The sequence below is a fragment of the Tiliqua scincoides genome, chromosome 4 (genome assembly GCF_035046505.1).
Source record: "Tiliqua scincoides isolate rTilSci1 chromosome 4, rTilSci1.hap2, whole genome shotgun sequence".
Lineage (NCBI taxonomy): Eukaryota > Metazoa > Chordata > Lepidosauria > Squamata > Scincidae > Tiliqua > Tiliqua scincoides.
Window position 1 is genome coordinate 70,130,307 of NC_089824.1, and position 23,224 is coordinate 70,153,530.

Here is a 23,224-nt window from a genome sequence, read left to right on the forward strand (position 1 = left end):
AATGGAAAAGGTGCAAAAGAGAGCGACTAAGATGATTATGGGGCTGGGGCACCTTCCTTATGAGGAAAGGCTACGGCGTTTGGGCCTCTTCAGCCTAGAAAAGAGACACTTGAGGGGGGACATGATTGAGACATACAAAATTATGCAGGGGATGGACAGAGTGGATAGGGAGATGCTCTTTACACTCTCACATAATACCAGAACCAGGGGACATCCACTAAAATTGAGTGTTGGGCGGGTTAGGACAGACAAAAGAAAATATTTCTTTACTCAGCGCGTGGTCGGTCTGTGGAACTCCTTGCCACAGGATGTGGTGCTGGCGTCTAGCCTAGACGCCTTTAAAAGGGGATTGGACGAGTTTCTGGAGGAAAAATCCATTATGGGGTACAAGCCATGATGTGTATGCGCAACCTCCTGATTTTAGGAATGGGTTAAGTCAGAATGCCAGATGTAGGGGAGAGCACCAGGATGAGGTCTCTTGTTATCTGGTGTGCTCCCTGGGGCATTTGGTGGTCCGCTGTGAGATACAGGAAGCTGGACTAGATGGGCCTATGGCCTGATCCAGTGGGGCTGTTCTTATGTTCTTATGTTCTTAATCATGCAGAAAACGTAGCCTGTGTGAAGAAGTCCTCCAGCTGCATCATCTGGCTGCGAGAAAGAATAGCAACGTTACAAACGTGGACAAGCTATTGGGTAAAAGCACTGCAGTAACAAATGAAGAATGCAATGCGCCAACGTGTCCTATAGCAATGGCATGTCCCCACAGCCTCCAGGCACATGAGCCCTGACCAATCCCAAGTGTACCTGGTGTTGACAAACTATATGATCCAACAGCCCTACATGAAGTGCCAGCCCAGCTGGAACTGGCTAGAGCAGCTGCAACTGTTTTCCAGCCAACAAAATGGCTGCCAGGGACTTGGGGCTCTGCTCTGGGGGCTACTGTGGCTCCTCTCACCAGGCACAGTGGCTTTGCTAATCACAGTTGCTGGGCTGTGCAGCCTCTAACCTGCAATGAGGGCAAGAGTTTACTAGAGCTTAGGGTGTGTGTTTGTTTTTTTTGTTTGTTTGTTTTTTTTTGGGGGGGGGGCTCTGTAAATTTGTACACTGCAACAGAGTTGAGGATTGTGCCTAAATATTCAACTCTGAAGATGTCCAAGGAAGAATTAGCCTATGACCTGGACACAGCTGAGACATTTTGGACACTGAATGCAATTTCAACTTCAGTTGACTTTGAAAAAAATTCTCTGGGGAAAAAAAAAATCACATCTACTCTTAGACAGCAGACTGTCAAGGGCATTTCAAAGGGAACACTCTGAGATTTTTAAATTATTATCTTAATTTTCCATGTTAACGTGGCGACACAATTCTATTCTGCGGAATGTGTTACTCCACCTAAGGATCTGACCTTCCTCAATAAAGGTATCTGTGACTAAAACTGGGAATGAAGTTAGATCTGTTTGGTGGTGTGTTGGACTTATTTTTGGCATGAGACAATAAGCCACTTAGCATGCACGGCACTCTTTTGCTGTTGTCCTGGCACCAGTTTGTTGTTTACTGATTTAAGCTAATTCAGCGACTTTATAACATGTCAGAATTTTTCCAGAGGTTACAGAATACATCCTTTTGGGTGGCGTGCTCAGTCACTGATAATTAGCACATTAGCCCCTGGCTTATATCCTTTTTAGTTTCTCCAAAGGGGACAAAACCACCTGTTTGTACTAAAACAACTGGGTAACTCATAGGGAACATGTCCTTTTCACCCAGCCACCTCCCCTTCATTTTCTAAATTAGGAATTTTTCTTTAGCTTGTCAGTATGTAACAATCTAGTGAAAGTATAAACCATGTTTTGTTTTGTTTTTTTAAAAAAAACCTATTTTTCTTTCTCGTTTTATATAACGTGTCTTTACACTGCCAGTTTCAATGTCCTGTTATCTGATTTAGAGAACAGCTTGGATGAAATGTGAGCATTCATTTCTAAAGAAGAGGAAGTAGCATTTTATGGGGAAGGCTGGGTCCAGGGTGACCAGATACAATGGAGGACAGAGTGCCTGTACCTTTAACTGTTATATAGCAGAGAGAAATTTGGCAAGTATAGTCTTTTCACCCTTCCATGTTGAGCTGCATCTGCCAAATTCTCTTTTCTATGAAATGGTTAAAGGTGTAGGCACTCCATCCTCCACTGTATCTGGTCACCTTGGCTGGGTCTCACTGGAATTGCACATGCTGAGGATCCCAGGTTGTCCCCAGCATCTCCAGGTAGGGCTGGGAAAGTCAACCCTGAAGAGCCACTGTGAGTCATGTCAACAAATCTGAACTAGATGAGCCAGACCAGTGGTCCAATTCAGTATATGGCAGCATCCTACCCAAAATCCCACCGCACACAGCAACAGAAAGTAATCTTTAAGATTCATCTCACCTGGACAATCTTCCATAGTCTGGGGAACCATAGCAGTTGGGGTCGGGGTGGCTGGTCCTTTCAGAAACACCTTTATAAAGTATTCTAAATATTCCCCGTATGATTGTGAGACTTTTCAGCAAAGGGATTTTGTCTGGAGTACCATGGCAGACTATCTTGAGTTAAGTACGGTTAAGTAGCTTTAAAGAGCTTTAAGAAAGCAGTATGTGTGAACAAAACAATTGGTGTAAAAACCCCTAGGCAACTGAATGCATTGTTCAACTTTGTCAGTATTGAAGCTGCAGGCATTTCCGTAGTTGAGTGTGAATTTCCTGATTTTTATTTCCAAACTCCATCATTCTTGGTCCCTTCCCCTTTAATGATTCTCATTGTCCTTCCCAGAACTGGAAAAATCTTTTGACCTCCTTGCTACTATTTTAACTGAGAGCTGAGAATTCTTCAGCAGACCTGGGGGTGGGGTGGGGGTTTTGCTATTGCATCCACTCCTGCAAATAAACAGATGCACAAAACAAACAAACAAATAAAAAGACGAAAGAAAATCTTCAGGCTGTGAGAGGATCACAGGCAGGCAGAGGTTCCCTGTCATCCTTCCCCTCCTCCCCCGACATGCCCCACAACTTCATATCAAAGCAGATAACAAGAATTGCAGTGTAAAACTGCCTGACTTTTATTTCTGTCTTTTCAAGCGATTGGCTCCTTCACTAATAATCGGGATTTATTACTGGGCCCATCTGCTGCCTCTATAAGGTCAAAAGGTAAACCGCAGCCATCGCTGATGTCACCATCAAGGTAGCTAGTAGCAAATGGACCCTGACAAGTGTACTTTTAAAAGAATATTGTGGCAAGAGCACTCTGAGCATGAAAGTCAAGCTGATAAAGAAAATAAAGTCCAAAATACTAAAAAGATGTCAGGTTTTAACCCATTAATCCATGTGATTGAGTCCAGCTGTCAGTCTTCTATCTGAGCAGCAGTCAAAAAGAAGAATGGGCTTCTACACCTAGTGAAATGTAATCAGGTCAATCTCAGCGGTGTGGGAAAATTTCCAGCACATCACATTTTACTGTATTTTTAACAACCCGGGTTCCTCAACCTAGAGACCAGACAGCACAGCCAGGGACTCAGAGCCTGGATTTGCCATTTCTTATCAAGATCCAACGTTTCTAGAAAGATGATCCGTTTGGTTTAAAAAAAAAAAAACACAACCAAATAAAATAGCAGCACCACAGCCTTTTTCATTGTACAATTTGAAGCTGGGGCTAAGTGTACAGTATATATCTGTGGTCAACACCCATTTGCTCGGTGGCAGGGAGAGCCGCCTCTCCTTCCAGCCTGACCCCTAATGCCAACTCTATTAGAGATCCTCGCCAGTTCCTTCCAGGTGCCTGGACTTGCTGCGTGCAGTTGCTGAAAGGGGATGCGGCTCAGGTTCAATTCAGCAGATGATTTTGTTAGAATGTTTTATCTGTAACCGGGCAGGAAACTCCTTTTTCGGCTACATTTCCAGCTGAGATTAGAAAGTGAAAAGGGCAGAGAGCTTGATGCACGATACAGCAGTCCCATTTTTTCCAGTGGAGATGGAGGATTTACCTCACAGTTTGAGAACAAATTAGAATCTGACAATGTGTCAACAAAGAATTACTTGCTTTGTCTCAGCTAATGTTTCAGAGGGGTTATCTATATCCATGCAGTAGCACTGCAAACAAGCAGCAGGTTGCTGACAACTGATGTAAATAGCTACAATTCCTTTACTCTCAGGGTCATACATTCCTAGCATCATTTTCTTCTTTCCATATCAAGCAGTTGGTGGGGATAGTGATTTGTAGCACTCTCTCTCTCTCTCTCTCTCTGTCTCACACGTACACACACACAAATAAATTCCCCATCAACATGGACATAAGACATGTTGTCTTCTTTCTAGAGCAGCTTTAGTTTTAAAGATCTCAAGGTTCCATATTCCATCTCCAGCACAGTCTCTTTTCCTGTCTTTCTCTGCCCTGAGATATGGCCCCAGTGGCTGTTTCAAAGAAAAATACCATTTCTCTTTTTGCAAGTCACGTGTGCAACGTTTACATATCTGTACTTCAAGAGTCTATCCCAAGGATGTTGGTCAAGCCCAGTGTGATTCTTTTGTTTTAGGAACAGGCTCCTAGACCATATGACAAGTAATTTCTGAAAATCCCGTCCTTTTTAAAGGAGTTTGGGGTTGCCCTCTGTGAAACACAATCCCCAAGTCAGTTTCTTCTTTGGAGCTTTTCTATCAAGATCTTTTCATAGGGGGTTTGTAATGTTCACCTTGATCTTTAGTGTCACAGATCATGATGCTGCATAAACAGTAGTGATGTGTGACCCCCCCCCCCCCACTTTGCTTGAATTGTATTTGGACAAGCTTGTATTTGTAACAAGCTTCTTTCGTGAATGTTAACAAACTGTAATCCCCCCCTCTGGGGTTTTGAATAGACTTCTGTCCCTCACCAGTTAATGCACTGCAGCTGCACTGCTGGGGCATATGCTGCATCCTATGGTGAGAGGGGATCACCAGATGTCCTGGGAGAGGTCAGTACAGGTACCTCTCCATTTCCGCGGGTCTCATATCTGTGGTTTCATTTATCGCTGTTCGAAAATTAATTCCCCTAAAACGTAATACTGATGACTCACCCCTCTTCGTTTGCAAATGATTTGCAAAAGGAAGCTCCCTCCCCCCTTTTGCTTTGGAACAAGAAACAGACAGCAAGAACCTAGAATCATAGGTACTAGAGCAGCCATTTTCAACCACTGCCTTGGCACACTGGTGTGGCGCAGATGATCTGCAGGTGTGCCACAAGAGTTTGAGGGAGGGTCATTTGTTAGTAGAACCACTGGGAGGGGAAGTGAGCCCCTGCTGCCAATGCAGTGTGCCTTATCAGTTGTCAAAAAATTTATGGTGTGCCTTGACAATTTTTGTACCTTGCCAGTGTGCTATGAGATGAAAACAATTGAAAATCGCTGGGCTAGAGGAACACTAGAGGAGGTGACAGTGAGAACGCGAATGGAGAGCCTGGTATTCTCACAGTTTGTCTGCTTTCTCTGCTATCCACTTTCTTGCTACCTTGGTGGGTCTACTTGGACCAGCAACGTTTGCTTTGTTGGCACAATTCTGAATGGAACTGAGATCAAGACCAGGAAGGGGAATAGGGTATTGGCAACTGCAATACTGCCCTCTTCTCAGTCTCAATCCACCCGCTCTCTGCCTTGATCCCCACCCCATTCCTCCTAACCCATCACTGACTTACCAGTGCCAGGTCTCCCATAAGTGCAGCCGCTTGCCCACTGAGGCAGCAGCCAAGCTGCACTTGATTGCACAGTGGTCCAGCGAGAAAGAGATCAGATAACAAATACTGACATATGTCCCAACCTCACAGGAATGCATTTAAAGCTAAACCCATGTAGTAGAGGGCTTAGAACGCTGGGCTCAGAAAGTGGAAGTCCAAGTTAAAATCCCAATTTAGCAGTGATACTCACTGGGTGAACCCGGGACCCACTTTTTAGAATGACAATCCGTTGGGACCACTGGAAGTGATGTCATGGCTGGAAGTGATATCAACAAACAGGAAAAATTTTAGCAGCCCCCATACAAAAAATAAAAAAATAAAAATCACATCAATCAAAAGCTTACAATACGTATATGTTTAAAAACGTATTTAAAATAAAAATAACCTTCCCAAGCAGTTGATGATCTGAAGGAGTGTATATTACAAACAGCCGAATCCTAACTAAACCCCTTCTCCACTGATGCAGCCACACCAACAAAGCAAGCACTGCATCCTGTAGTGGGCAATCCTGGAGGCCTCAAGGAAGACCAAAAGTACTCTTACTTTGGAGTTAGTCTTCATTATCCCAATGGGTCTCTGCAGAACTGCACCAGCCATTTTTGCTGGCACAGAACTGACGAGAATAAGGGAGAAGGAATGGGAGAGAGATGGGGGATTGGATCCTGGTGCACGCCCTCCTTCCCTGTTCCACCATGTGCCCCCTCTCCACCCAGACACTCCCCCATTCCTCCCATTCTCCCTGCCCAACCCATCACCCACCTCTCGCAATGGCTTACCTTCCTCAGTGCAGATTGCTGCGGCCACCACACCTATTTGTGGCACCACACCTAAAATGGCTGCTGGCATAATGCTGCTTACAAGGCCCTAAAAGCATATATGCTGTGGTACATGCATTTCTGACATCACAAAGCCTAGTTAAGATTGGGCACAAAGGCCACTAACACCTACCAAAGAGGATATTGAAAAACTGTGATACTGGATCCTCTAAACCAGGGGTGTCTAAAGTTTTTGGCAGGAGGGCCACATCATCTCTCTGACACTGTGTTGGAGGCCGGGGGGGGGAAAGAATCAATTCACATTTAAAATTTGAATAAATTTGCATAAGTTTACAAATGTGAATATATTAAAGATGAACTTATATGAAAGAATGAAGGTCTTGCAATTGCTCAAGGCCTATAAAAGGCCTTGCACAAAGCAAGGTTGGCCTTTCCTTTGCTGCCATTACTGCATCACAGATGTGAAACAACAAGCAGTGGAGGGAGCCCTCATCCCACAGCTCACGTGAGAGGTCAAACAGTCACCCTCACGCTGAGAACAGTTGCGTCGGGCCAGTGTGGGCTCCAAAAAATCTCTGGAGGGCCAGAGGCTCATTGGAGACTGGGGGCTCCCTGAGGGCCACATTGAGAGTCCTCGAGGGTCGCAAGTGGCCCCAGGGCCGGGTTTTGGGCACCCCTGCTCTAAACTCATCCTAAGGAATAGCAATATACATAGTATAATACAAAACACAGAGAAGTACCTGACTGGAAGAAAGCAAGCAATACAGTTTCAGATGCATGCTGTAATTCTTGCAGTTACATATATTTCCTTATGTGCACACTAAGGGTCCAGTCCTATCCAGCTTTCCCGTGTTGATGCAGCTGTGCCAACAGTGCACACACTGCATCCTGCAATGGACAGGCAGTCCCAGAGGCCTCCTCAAGGTAAGGGAAGATTTGTTCCCTTATCTCAGGGCTGCTTTGCATCTGCATCCATGCTGGAAACTCATGAGGTGCAAGTGGGAATCAAAAGTACAGCTTCTTCCTTATTTCCTAATGGAGAAAGCAACATCTCTTGGACAGGCCAAGATTTATTTGGCTTGTGCCGTTTTTTTCTCAGAATGGAATTCTAAGGACAGCTGCACCTACTGAATTTGGGCCTGTCAAACTTCTGCAGCCATTAAAGCCAGGAAAGGTGGCAGCCCTAAGTCAGAGAGAATCTGTTGGGAGATCATATTAGCAGTCAGGATCAATAAAGAAGTCATTGGATATTTTAGATATTGAGTCAGCCCCAAAACTATGCAACACCTTCATTCAGGTTCCACTTCAAGACAAAAGCATTGTGTTTTGTGCCCACGATGATCTCACTTTCTCCTACGGTGCTGCGCTTTTGAATGCATGTGCACTGGGTTGTACTAAACGGTAAGCTGAACATGTTCAAGAGAAGCTGTTAAAGGCTGTTGAGTTTGTTCCACTGCACTTGGTTGCTTAGCTGTGGTCTTTCATTTTCTGCATTTCCTTCAAAGTGACAACACTGATAACTCTCACACTTGCCAACCATTTCAGTGGAAGGGTAGTGGTGAGTTGCTGCTTTCTCTCTCTCTCTCTCTCCCCTCCTCCTTTATATTATGGCAGTACTGCTGAATTCTAATGAGACAATCCTTGGGCCATTTCCAAACAATCATTTTTCAAGTAATTTCCTCATGTATCAAACAGCTGAACTGTGCTTTTTGGGGTAACAGATGGATCAACTTATTATGACTACCAACAAACATTTTGGCAGCACTGGTAGGATTCCATACAAGACATGTACACATTTTATTCTCCCTTCCATATTTCATAAATACTGTTGAACAGTTATTTACTTATATATCATTATCGATGGCTGACTTTAAGTCACTCAACAAAGCATTTGTTTGCTGGCTGACTGAATAAATAGTTTTAGACCTTTTGAGGGGAAACAAATCTTATGTGCATTATTTTTGCAAGTGAGAATTAATAAATAATCATATTATTTTTAGCCGTTAAGTCATGGCAGAGGTACTGATTTGCCATGAAAAGATGTAGTCAAACAGTGATTTTGATTTGATAAAAAAATACATCAATTTTAGCTTTCCTGATACACCAAATGTTTCTTACCCTTTTTTATTCTATGTTATTGGGAAATAATCATGTCCTTCACAATCTCAGCTCTATATGAAATACTATCTTCATACTAAGGAGAAGCTCATTCTATTGAAAAGAAGCATTTTCCACTATTTGTTTCATTTGCCCACAAACAGTTTCTGAACTGATATTTTTCTTTTGAATATAGATATCACATACATATAAAACTAGACACCTGAATTGTGAGAGCTCTTACATCTGAAAGTGAAAGTAAAATTTTAAGATAAGCAAACACCGGTTGGGAAATCACAACCCTTCAAAACTGAACAGATTTTGTGCCTTGGTATTTAGTGAGGTCTGTAGTGAAGACATCAGTTGTTTTCTATATTCTTTGTGGCAGGAATTAACCACATAATTATTTACAGGACATTCAAAGGCACTACCAGCTAACAATTGTGAACTGAGTAAGCACCCAGCAAAAAATTAACCAAAAAGTACATACTGAATATGCCCCTCAGCGAACTCCAGGAAGAAAAAAATGTTTTAAAATATCAATATATTTGTTTCAGATTCAAAAATTAAAATGCAAAAGGCTAGTTACACTACTTTCAAGTTGTCAAATGTAAAATACTCATATATTAAATACCAAGTGGCTCTATATTAAATATGGCACAGCTCTTGCAGCAGGCCTTTGTTTACAATATACAGTGTTATGCTGTCAGGATAGAAAGTACTTTGACTGGAGAGTGCTGAAAAGCAGTGGGAAGAAGTGGGGAAAGTGTTGGTCCAGTGTGCAGTTCACCATTTAACTAGACAGTTCTGACTTGTGCAGACAGACTTGTTGTAAAGTTCCTATTGCTTAACTACTGAGATGGAATGATTTGCAGCCATTCCAATTTTTTTTTAATTAAGACTGTAACACTGCAGCAAAGCATTATATGAAAGCTTTGGCAGCAGAATCTTTTTCCACAACAAAACCAAAGGTAAAATGCAATGATTTGTTAGAAGTCTTTTACCTTCTTTACGATTCAATATAATCAACTCCTCTCCTATTGCTTAGTGTTGATATATTTCTCTCTCTCTCTCTCATAATATTCCTTCACTGAATCCTTCCTTCTTTGCTAATTTTAATGACAACAATACCTTTCAGGGATGCATATAACTGCCTATTGTGCCACCTCCCCCTTTTTTTTAACCATGTCTGTATAAAGGTAGTTACATTTCATTGTTTTTACAGTTATAATGTGCTTAGGGGTGTGGAGGAAAATGCCTATTAGATCAGGAAATGAGAAATTCAATAAATTAAAGGAAAAAAGTTCCCCTTAAAGGGACACATTTAAAGATGGAAGGCTTTGCATTGTTTTCCAAATATTATAAAAAAAAAAACAAACCCAATTACAGTTCAAATATGGTTCAGAATATTGCTCCCTTAGGTGGTTCAAAGATGCTAAAATTATGAATGCTGATTAATGATATGGCAATAACAACATAATAAAGATGCACAGAATAATACAGCCCTTGCTCAGTGAACATACAGACTTATAATAAAAAATGTAACCTCAGAAGCAAAAAACCAATGCCATGGTGGGAAACGGGATTTGAAAAAACCATGAAAAGCCATCAGTGAGACACTACTGAAAGTATTGTGACTGAGGGTCAAGCTACTAGTGATACTAAAAGTGTATTGTGCTTCCAACTTCTTTAGAAAAGGTCAGCTGCAGGGGAAAGGGCTGACCTAGATCAAGGCCATGGGGCAGAATAGCCATGGGGCAGGCTGATCCAGATTAGGGCCATTGGGTGGGAGGCACAATCCTATTCTCCCCCCTGACCTGATGCAGCTGCACTAAAAATGAGCATACTGTATCTAGATTTAAATCCCCTTAACCCTGCATAAGCCATTCATTCCACAATGATTTAAATCTCCTTACCCCTGCATAAGCCACCCATTCCACAATGGGTCTCCTCAGACCTGCACTAGCAATTTCACTACATCACATCCAAGAAAGGGGACAGGGAGGCTGCAGAAAAGGGGGATAGCATCGGGCACACTCCATCATTGCTGGATCCACCCCTTCCTGTAGCCTCCCCACTCCCTTTCCTCCCCCTTCCGTCCCAGTTCTTCCCCATCCCTATTCCCCTTCCACCATTCCCTGCCCCCTCCACGTCTCCTCCATCACCTCACCTTCATTGGCAACTGTGGATCTGCTGGTGTGAGTGGGAAGGCTCCAGCCTTCCTGCCATCATCCAAGCAGTGTATTACTCAGCACACTGCCAGAGCACCTTTTATGGCTGGAGTTGACTGCTTTACGGCAGTCAGCACTAGTGGAACATCCACACCACTGCCACTCAGTTAGGATCGGGGCATGAGGCTTTCCTATGCATTAGGGTCCCCACCCTCTCCATGGCTTATGCAGAACACCCCACCCTCTCCAAAGTTGTGATTACGTCCATGAAGTAAGCTGCTGTTGGCACCAATGGCAGTTTGTCTCCTAGGGCAAATACTGCATTTCAGGGGATGGGGATTTGTGTTGGAACCAGGACACATGGAAAAAGGGTTAAACCCCTCCTGTAATGCCACAATCCCAATCCCACAGCTTTTTTAAAATATGGATGCATAATGATATCTTAAATATCACCAGCAGTGGCATATCTATGGTGTGGCAAATGGGGACGTCTGCCCTGGGAGTCATTTGAAAGGGGCGCCAGGCATTGATTTACCCATATTCTACTGAGGGTGCGTTTCTGCACTACCGCCAATGGTGTATTTTCACACCAGTTTCAGGAGACCTCCAAAAAGAGGTAAATGCCTGCAGAAAAAATTCAAGGTGTTTCCATATATCTGGAACAGAGGCACTGCAAATGCGTGATGTTAGTATTTAAGGTAACCATTCTCTGCAGTACTGTCCAGGGTGCTGATGTGTAGATCTTTATCTAAATCATTGTCAGAAGCTGACCTCACCCAAGAAAATCATTTTTTAATGGTTTTACTGAGCACACAAATTCACTTAGTGGGGCTGGGTTGACTTCCCAACTCATGATCTCCCCTTCTCAGTGTATCCTGCTGAATAAATTTACTTGGTGGGATGAACAGATCTGGCCTCCCAGCCCATGATCTCCCCTTCTCTGTTTGGACAGGGACACAATTTCAGTGCTTGCCATGGGCACTCTTTTCCCTAGATATGCTACTGCCTGAACCTCTTGATGAAAGTTTCTTATCTAAGGACTGGAAAGTGAAAAATAAAGCAAGGAATTCTCCATGCATAAGTGTCAACATGGGAAAAAGAATGCAATTAAGCATCCCATAGAGGAGCAAAAATTACGACAAAGGGGTTGAAGCTGAACGACAAAACTGAGGTGACGCTCCTTCTTAATTTAGCAAATTCATATTTTTTGCACATTGATTTGAAACATCCCTCTGTGACAGTATACAACATATCAGGTTGCCAGGATTTCGCTTCCACCCTGTGTGTGTGTGTGTGTAAGAGTGTGTGTGTAAGAGTGTGTGTGTGTGTGTGTGTGTAATACTGTTCATTTTAGTTGAACTGCTCCTTCTCTCCATGAACAAACCTAAGTTCATAATTTCAAGAATTGTATTTTTTTTTATTTCCTTCCCTTTCAAATAAATGATAATGACCAGTTCAGGTAATATTCCTATGACCCAACCAGCCCCATGCAAAAGAAACATGTGTACTCATAGCACATGATTTGATTTAGATACTGCTCGATCCCATTGGTTTAGAGCAGGGGTGCCCAAACCCGACCCGGAGGCCACTTGTGGCCCTCAGGGATTCCCAATTCAGCCTGCAGGGAGCCCCCAGTCTCCAATGGCTCTTCGGAGACTTGCTAAAGCCTGTGTTGACTCGACGCAACAGCTCTCAGCTTTCAACCTCTCTCGTGAGCTGTGGGATGAGGGCTCCCTCCACTGCTTGCTGTTTCACATCTGTAATGCAGCAGCGGCAGTGATGGAAAGGCTGGCCTTGCTTTGTGCAAAACCTTTTATAGGCCTTGAACTATTGTAAAACTTCCATTCATTCATATAAGTTCCATCTCTAATATATTCATTTATGTAAATTTATTCAAATGTGAATTGTAAATTAATTCTTTTTTTCCCTGCCCCTGACATTGTGTCAGAGAGATGATGTGGCCCTCCTGCCATAAAGTTTGGACGCCCCTCATTTAGAGTATTTTACCATGCTTTTCTCAGTGGACACAGTGCTTAGCTTTCTAGTGCCATTAGGGTCAAGGCAAAACTGTATCACAGATAGGGAACCACTGTGTTTGGTGGGATGCCCAGAAATATTTTCAGAATGGGTCCAGGATCTGTTGCTGGCACGTTCTAGGTTCCAGGGTGCCTCCACAGTATATAGGGGGCTTATTTCCTTTCCCTAATTCAGAGCCTAATCCTGAACAGTGTGCACCAGCTCACCACCGGCACACACTGTCGCAAATGTTCCGGAAGGCCCATTTGCGAGCCCGTACTGTGGGCCCAGTGCTGGAGCTAGTCCAGCACAAACCCATACTGGGCCAGCTCCGGTGCCTGGCCTGTAGTCACACAGCAGTAGCTTGGACCACTGAGTGGTGGAGAGATAAGTGGGGGCATGGGGGGAGGTGGGAAAAGCTTTCTGGGGTGGGAGAGGGAGGGGAGAGGGTGGGGAAGGGGTGTGGTGGAGGAGGGGGTGGGGCAGGACCAGTGGAGCTCAACTCCACTGGCTTCTGTACCATGTGAGGCTGCAGGGCCCAACCCAGGACTCTTTGATTCTGCGTCAGCTCCAGAGCCACCACAGAATCAAGTAGCCCCATTGCAGGGCTACTTCCCTTACTTGGAGGAAGGGGACAAAAGGGGATGGCGGCGACTGCCCAGGGCACGTTGGATGCTGCAGTAGTCATTTTGGCACCGCAACAGCTCCATGCTCCAGGCAGCTCAGTACTGGGCTGCCCAAGGTTTTAGGCAAGCAAAACATGGAATCTGATACAACCCTGGTTTGTGCTAAGCTCCCCCCCTCCCCCATCCAAAAGGTCTCTGATCTAGTGAGGGGGAGGATGTTTTATCACTGGACCTTCACTGATGGTCTGAGCAAGAGTTTGGGCGTCTTCCCTTTGTGAAGTGGAAAGGGGCTGCAGATTGGGACTGGATATTTGCACTATAGTAAGGGATCAGTAAAATTTCCAGCCTCTCAACATAGCATGAACTGAAGAAACCATTCTGGTTTCCATAATCCACTCCAGAGTTTTGACAGAGAAAAATTATTTCTCTGGACGACAACTAAATTATAGGCAGGAGAAGTAGAGATACTTCCCTCAATGAAACCAATGAGGAATAAACAGGGAAGTAACCATGAAAAGTGATCACAATCTTGATGAAATGAATGTAATCTCTACAAATTCACAAATATATGAACAAGATTTGTAGATACAAAAGAAGAATAAAGACATAAAATGATTTTTTCCCCCTGTCACATCTGTCTAGCAGTGCTCATAATAGTAGACAGGTTTGGCACTTGTGTCATGCCCCAGATGTTTATCCATGCTCATGCCATACAGTAGAGTAAAACTTGTACTCTCAAGGAACAGCATTTATTTGAATATGAAATTTGACCTCTTGCCAGGATCATAAACTAAACACATAAGAAGTTACTAAGTGAGTTATTTTTCCCAGAGGAGCAGGTGTTTTTCTCTCATTCAGCTTCTGGCCTGCTTTCCAGTTATAAAGAATCATTGCCCTGTGTTGAGTAAATGCATGAGGGAAAAGTGTGATCATTCCTGCTAGCCATTCTTCCTAACACCAATCAATATGCATCCTTGCCACACCCCTGGGCCAGTGGCACAGCTAGAGGGGGTGCAAAGCACTAAATTTTGCAGGGAGCCTCACCCCCTATCCCCCTCACTTTTGGCATCATGGCATTTTGGCATAAAATGGAGACATATACACCCCCTCTAGCCACTCACTGCCCTGGGCAGCTTGAATTCATTGTTTCTGTGAAAAGAGCTGAACTGTGTAACCAACAAGGATATATAATTTGGAACTCTAGCTCAACCAGAGTTCCAAACCGAATAGATAATCCCTCCATTGATACAGCTTGGACCATTTCATATAAATGTTGAATTCACAGCTGCTCAAGGATGTGGTCAATGGGTTGGTGTGTCCACATCAGGAAGTGTAGCTAGCAGGCAAATTTCCAGAGCCTTCCTGCATTCACAAATGTTTATATGTGGAGGATACACGTTTTTTTGAACAATGCTCAAACTGCTGGAAAAAGTATCCTCCATCATACAAATAATTCTTGCCAACCATTAAGAACCATCACTATTTCAAATGCTCACACTTACACAGTAATTATCAAACTCAACAAAATCCAAAACACTAACTTTACATTCACTGGAGAGGAGAACTCCAACAATAACACACAGATGGTCAAGTTCTGGGGAATTTTCCATTTTTCCATTCAAATTTCAAGTTAGAAAAAGTGCATTTTAAAAATGAACTTTTTCACCCTAGAATTCAAAACTTGAATGCTTTAGCATCATTGACATCTCTTGATCAGTTTTATTTAGTTTTATTATAACAAAGTACATTTATATACCAGGTTTCAACAAAAAAAGTGCACAACGCAGTTTACAGAGAAAAGTAAACAACTATTCATTCATTCATTCACTCTAAAAATGTCTGCCCTTCCTTTTTTGAAGATCAATTCAAGCGGACACACAGTACAGTGAAATTATAATTTTATTAACATTCCAGTGTTGGCAGGCTTCAGATATGTAACTTCATAAGCTGTCAACTATCAGTACTAACAGCTATTGCTGTTCTATGATCAAATGCTGTCCAATATGAAATACAAGTTTGTCAAGGTGTTTTCTATGACAAGATCAGCAATAGCAGATAGGCTTTGCTAAAAGGTAGCTTGCACACCACTACTGAGCTTCCTTTGCCATGTACAACCATAAGGAATGTTCAGTGCATTGTTGGGTTTGGTGTTCCTCAGCAGACAAGCTGGTATGGAAGATGTTCTAAAAGGAAGAATATTTAAAAACCATCATGACATGCCAGTGCACCTCAGTATTGCAAAATACTAAATGTCATTACAAATCAACTATCAGCTACTGTAAGATATAAACCATCAGATATTCATTCTAAATATGTTTAATGAAAGGCACTCAGAGGCTGAAATTCTACCTGGGAGTAAGCCCCACTGAAAAGAAGAGCTTACTTTTGAGTAAACAAGCATAGACTTGTGAAAAGAATGGCTTACAAGATTTAAAATGTGCTATAAAAGCAAACAGAACCGACACGAAAACAGAAGTAGTGCAGGCAAATGAATGAAAAGATCTCAACAAGAAGAGCTGAAGGTCAACTGAAACAAACGCAAAATCTTAACTGCACATCTAAAACCCTGCAGAGATCAAGCTAGACAGACCTCCCTTGGCAGGGCATTCCATAGTCTCCGTGCCATGGCAGGGATGCCCCTGCTCTTCATGTCCACTTACAATGCCTTCATCAGCAGAGAAACAAGGAGTAAGTCCTCTGCGGACCATCTCAGTATTTGAGCATGTTCAGGTGGAAGAGAGTGGCGTAAAGTAACCTGGTCCCAGATGATATTTAAGGCTCAGTACCAAATATTGAAATAAAACAATACTGGGTGTCAAACTGAGATCTCAAATATCAGTGAATATCCACTCACCCATAAAATCCCCAGAGGTTACTGAACTTCAACATCTGAAAAGGAGAAGTGTGAAGAAATGTTTAGGGAGGAAATTCATTTCACCCCTAAATCAAAGAGATTTAAAATTTTTAAAAGCCTTCTCTCCTTAACTTGGCCTGAAGCCCTCCATGAAAGCATTATCAATCACAAAAAAAAATGTATTTTGATGAATAGTGAGTAGACAGGAGGGGCAGATGTATAAACTGCAAAAAAAAAAAAAAATTACTCCTATGAGCGAGTGAGCTTGAGAGTGACACTTTTCAACAGAGTTACACCCTATGAATGGACTCAATCAAGTAAGGAATAAAAAAAAAATCATTTTCTGACAGAGGTGTCAGTGAAATCATCAGGAGCCGATGACAACAAATCCATAGCTGGGCAAAAAACCGACAGGGTGGAAAACAAGAGGCTGTGATGCCGATCCTTCCTTTTCAACTGTCCAGAACATAATTTCAAAGCAATTATGCCCCAGCTGGTTCTACTAACTGCAGGTTTGAGTCTGATCTTGTTACAGAGAGCCACACAAGGAATCAAGTAAATAGTAGAAATACTCGGCTTCTCCATATGAATACAAGACCTATAGCTGCAGTCCACAGATCCACGGAGCCACAGAAAAAAACTCTCTGGATCCCTGACAGACACTAAATAGGAAAATTATTCAAACATGTAACGTACCTGACAAAATAGAGAAGTTTTAAAATTAAAATGTTAAACTTTTAAAAGAATCCCTGTTTTGCCAGCAGCGCTCTCTCTCTCTCTCTCTCTCTCTCTCTCTCTCTCTCTCTCTCTCTCATATATATATAATTTAGCTTTTCTGGATTAAAAATATATTCCAAGCAGCTTCCAAGATTTAAAAACAAAGATAATAATTTAAAACAGAAATATGTCTTTGCTGTCAAAATTTTGCTAAGCTGTGAAAAAGAAATGCATGATCAGACTTATTATTATTTTAACATCTTATTACTTTTGACAGTGATAAAGATGATTTATGTAGCTACAATTGTAAGTACCCTTACATGTGAGCAAGGCATATTAATTTCAATTGGACGTAGTCCTAAATAGCTGTGTTTCAGAATACTAGCATTGGATTCCACTTCATTTATAATCCTCTCACAGTGCAATCCTATGCATGTTTACTCAGAAGTAAGGACCACTGTATCCAATAGGACTTACTCTCTAGTAAATGTATTTAGGATTGCAACCATGGTCTCAGAATTGATCCTATGAAGTCACTCATTAATTCTTCCTTATTTGTTACATTATAAGGAGATGCGTGCTAATGACAGACATCAAAAATGGTTAAGCCCAATACATCAGATAGAACTCAAGTTGGCCAAAGGCTAAATAAACTGAACATGAGTTGCCATTAAAGTGCCTACTTCTGTTTGATAGGTACAGTATTTCCAACCTACAGACTGGCAGCACTTTAGCAGATTACAGAGAGAGCTATAAAAATCAAGACCAAGTTTTCAACAAAGAATATAAAGGGATAAAGAGGTTTTAAAACTGCAACTTTTTTGTTGTTTGTTGTTCACATGTTAAGTGCACTCTGTAGACTCGAGTGACGTGGGTCCCATTTCTAACACAGCATGGAGTGGGTGATCTCCTCAACTGTAAAATGAAGCCATAAGAGCTCAGCATGAAAATGTATTAGCAACAGTTAGATAAAGAAGACCTCAGCAAGGCGTACACACTTTCAATTGGTAAAATAATGCTTGTACAAATTGTTTTTGGTACATTAAGTACCTTCTACAGCCAAAATTTTAAAAAAAGAAGGGGGGAGAATATATAAATAAATCCAAAGACATAGAAGAGCGTAGAGCCAGTTCCCATTTCGTCTCTTTCAAAGTAATTCCATGCAGAATTTTTTTTTTATTGAAATTGTTTCACGGCTTGACAGATCTTTTGTACAATGATAGATGACAAAGTGCTATGCAGCCTGTCAGCCTGTGCTGAGGGAAATCTTACAAACTCCCCAATAATAATAATAATAAATATGTGTTTCTGCAAACAGAAGGTATTCTGAGCTAGTAAACACAGTGCTTGAGTAAAGTAGTATTAAACAGCAGTGAGGTAGAAGCGGAGAAAAGATTTATATATTTGTACTAATCTAGCAGCTCTTTACTGGCTATGACATGCTGACAAGGAAACAAGGGTTATGAAAAATGATCTGACATGATGCTGCTAAACCTATGAATTTCAAAGAGAGGAACAGTCTGGAGCTTGCCAGAAATGAATTCCTGGGCTATTTTAGGGATTGGGGGGGTGGTGGTGGTGGTGGTGATGAATATGATAACAAATTTGCTGTAAATGCATTACTGCCTAAGGAGAGTTAGTTATCTCAAGTGACATAGATGACAGTGGGGTGTCATTTCAGGAAGAGCTGAGCATTTTGTTAAGATTAACCAGTCAGCAGTCCGGCGAATAATTACTTAGAAGGAAGTCCCCCTGAAATAAGAGGGGTTTCCTTCTAATTAAACATGGCTTTACAGACATTTCTGATTTTGCATGTGGAGAGTATACTGTTTGAAAACATTGTTTTATACTCATTAGTATAAAACCATGAGCTCTGGATCATTGGATGACTGTAGCATCAATTGATGACTTGGGCACAATCCTATTGGGCTTGAAAGCTGGTTGAATGAGGGCAGGGTGGGGAAAGGGTGGAATGGGGGTAGGAGTAGGGATTTCGGTGTGCACTCTGAAGTAAACAAAAGTGAGTGAGTGAGCCAGGACTATTCCTTAGAGCAGGGGTGCCCAAACCCCAGCCCGGGGGCCACTTGCAGCCCTTGAGGACTCCCAATCTGGCCCGCGGGGAGCCCCCAGTCTCCAATGACTCTCTGGTCCTCCAAAGACTTGCTGGAGCCCATGCTGGCCCAACGCAACTGCTTTCAGCATGAAGGCGACTGTTTGAATTCTCGCGTGAGCTGTGAGACAAGGGCTGCTTGAAGTTTGACATCTGTGATACAGCAGCAGAAGCGAAGGAAACACCGGCCTTGCTTTGTGCAAGGTCTTTTATAGGAGCTATTGCAAGACCTTCATTCATTCATATAAGTTCCATCTCTAATATATTCATTTATGTAAATTTATTCAAATTTTATTCCCAGCCCCTGCTACTGTGTCAGAGAGATGATGTGGCCTTCCTGCCAAAAAGTTTGGACAGCCCTGCCTTAGAGGCTTGCCAGCTGAGGGAGGCTGGTTGGTGAGCCCTCTGGCTTGGATTGCAAATGCGATCTCAAAGGCTTTCTGGCTTTGGAGGAGTCAGTGCAGTCCAGCTGCCTCAACCCTTCAGTGTTGCCATTAAGAAGCTCAGGTCGTCTATTTACAGCCCGTAGCTCTAAGTCAGGGTGGGAATGCCCATTTCAGGGGAATAAACAGCTGTTTGCTGTTTCCCCTAAGTTAGTTGCCTGCACTTCACGGGGAGGAATTTAAGGCTTCGCCCACTGGAGGTCTTTTTGCTGTGACTGGCTTTCAGTAAAGTGGCACAGTTTACCCCAAGCCTCAGTCTCTTGTGTTTATTGTGTTATTGTGAGGTGCATGGACAATAGGATGAGCCAGGATATGCTTTTTTTACCATAAAAAAGTATACAATGTAAAAAAATTTTTAAAAAGGTATTATCACTTACTTAACTTCCCTTTAAGCTTTGCTCAATCTGATATAGTAAGCTGTTTATCATGCTTCAAATTGCAATTAATATTGCCAGTACTTGAAGACTCATGCAAAGAGGCACATGCCATATTGCTGCTTTGGCATCCCACAATACCCCCTACTGAACTGTACTATCTAGGTATAGCATCAAACATTGGTGGTGGCAGCTCTGGACCTTGCAGAATTCCATATGTCAAAGCATATAGAAAGGAGAAGATCAGTGACCCATCATTATTCTCTGATGTCTGTCAGACAGCAATGGGCAGCTCGGACAATTTTGTTGGCTCCTGCCAGGATCTATAGGTGAATAAGGAATAACTTGTGGCTAATAGCTCAAGTAGTATCAGCATCACTGTTTCACCTCTGTCCATCAGCATGTAAAGATAGTCTATCACAGTAGCCAGGTCTTTTCAATTCCATGACCTAGTCTGAAACCCAGGGAAGGAAAGTTATAGGAAACCAAAGAAATTCAAAGTAGAACCAAGGACAGCTGCCAACAAATTAATATAACTGATTAATGCTGATGCTGATTAATATCATGCTTTTATCTCCATCAAAATATGCAATATGAAATAAATAGTTGGTTTCACTCATTCCCTGTTTGGTTGCAGCTACTACTAGATTTTACAGTTTATTTCAATTAAATTATCAATTTTTTTAATTATTACAGTAAGAGATAGATGTACCATACTAACATAATACAGAAAAGACTTCATTCCTGTTGCCTCTTTTGCCTGAGAGCTGTCGAGACTCCCCTTGTGACTTGTTCCAGTTCCTTCCCTGGGCTAAGGTCTCCTTCCAGTTGGTGGTTATTCCCACATGGACTCAAATTCTTGCCATGGCGGGATTTGTAGCATCTGAACAGGATTGGGCTGTCAGCGCAGTAATAATCTTATATGTTCCGATAACTGAGGATGCCATCAGGTTTCCAAAATATGTTGTTATAAACAGGAACAGTACTGCTGGTAATAGCAAAACTCTGGTTGTGCCTACAGGCTGAACATGTGTATTATGATACATGTGTTAATAAAGTGCAGCCATGATTCTTGGGCTATCCAAGACAGATGTGGACATCTGGTACACATACGTCTGCTAATGTATCTGCTTGAATGAGACTTTTCTTCCCTTCTCACTTGAGTAATGGATATCCCCTGAATAGTGATTCTTGAGGAAGAGAAAATGAGTGATCTTCATTCATTCACTGGTGAATGTGTGTGACTATCCACAATGTTTGTTTAACATCATTTACATTTTGCTTTATCAATGAAGTTCCCTTTCTGGCTTTATCAGAAAATAATAATTTCCTTCTCCCATTTTCCTTTGAAAAGTTATTTAAACTGGCAATTGGCATTCTTGAAAGTGCCAATTATCCTTCCCATAGACAAAGACTTTGTTCTCATGTAAATGGCAGCATAATCCAGCAAGAGTGATGTGACAGCACGAAATGCAATGTCTTGTCATCCAACACCAGAGTTTTTGGTGTGATTAGTTTTCCCTCTGTGTTTTTGTTATATTTATGTTTTTTTCCCCCAGATTTACACTAGGATATAAATCAGGACTTCTGCAGATATCTTCTGATTTTCCAAGTCTTAGTCCACCTTTCCTAAAGGCACAAGCTTATCTGGCCATTTCTATGGTCCAATTCTAACTAGGCTTTATGACAGCAGAACAGAGGTTCCGGTGTTATAAATGGCCATGCAGTGGACTTTTTGGAACCTCTTTCCATGGTGTATTGCTGCAGCTGGAGACAAATGGAATCACAGGTAAGCTAGCATGAGGGACTGGTAGTGGGAGAAAAATGACAAGGAGGGGAAGGAACAGAGAATGTCTGGGTGGGGAGGGGTTGGAGGCAGAATGGGAGAGGGAGGGCATGCAGACTGGTGGTGGCAGTGACTTGTGCTGGTTTCCTAGCCCATTCCTTTCCCTGTTCTCTCTCTCTTCCTCTTCTAGGACATACACCAGCAGAATAGCTGGCATAGATCTGAAGAGACCCATTGGAAGCTTCAGGAACTCCATGACTACTTCACGACAGGAAGCAGCTCCATTGGCATGGTTGCATCAGCAGAGAAGTTTAGATGGGATTGGGCTGGCTACACAGCAGTTCAAAACAGTGGGACAGAATTCTGTTGTCATAAAATAGCTTCTGCTGACACACATAATGCACCTCCGGCACTTTGATTGCGCTGCTGCAACCAGTGGTGGCACAGAAGGCCTGCTGCCAGACCAGCCCAGATAAGTACAATGGCAGCATGGCAGAAAAGGGCAAGGGAGGAACTGAGGTTTTCCTGGGCAGGGTGGGGAGGGAGGCAGATCAGAGGTGATCTTGTTAGCAATCTCATCATTCTTACCGCCACTGTTACATGCCTCAGACTTGCACCTGCTAAACATCAGGCATAGCTCCGAGGAAGCCTATGGTGGTGGTGGAGGCTTTCCTTGGAGTAAGTGAACATAAGTTCAGGTTACCTGAGAAGACCTTTCTAACTGCCCCCTCCAGCAGATACAGCATGTGCTCCATTGGAGCGACCACATTGGCAGGGTGGGGATTTGAGTAGAATTAGCCTTCTTTCTGTGCTTACTATAACTAGGCTAGGAAATGGAGAACTAATCATTTAAGCCCGTGGTCAGCAACCTTCTTGCACAGAGGGGCCAGACATTGGGTCCTTCAATAGTAAGAACACATGCGCGTTTGATATGCATTTGCGATCTTCCCCATTAGGCCATAGAACTAAGAAAAAAGAGACTGGCATGGTGTGGAGAGATGCATGTCCAGACAGAGAATGATGCACAAAGGAAGCTTCTGCCCTTAGTCTGCTTACACGGTAAGCCTTATAGAGACAGAAGTACAATTTGCAGTGGAATGCAAAAAATGAAAATAATAAATCTATTCTGGTGTGCATTGCTGTCATCACAGAACTGGCTCACTCTAAGATGAGACTGGGCATCAAGCATTGGCTCTTGCTTGGGAATGTTCTCTTTTTATCAATGGGACTTTCTTTCATGTAACTGTGCTGTGGGGTTATAGTTTTAGCTACATCTGAGTCTCTCAGATAGATTGCTCAGGTTGCTCATATCTGTATGCTTGACTGAAAAAGGCTCTTTGGAATGAAGGCCAAAGCATATGTTACAGTATCTGTGGGAATACTGTTAAAAATGGCTTCCCAGTGATGTGTCATTCCCATTCAGCCTGTAACATTTCCATGTATTAATTAGATGACGTGCCCCACATCACAGGGCCCCTCCATTATTCTTCTTCATGATGATGATCATTATTGGCCACTAGGAATATAT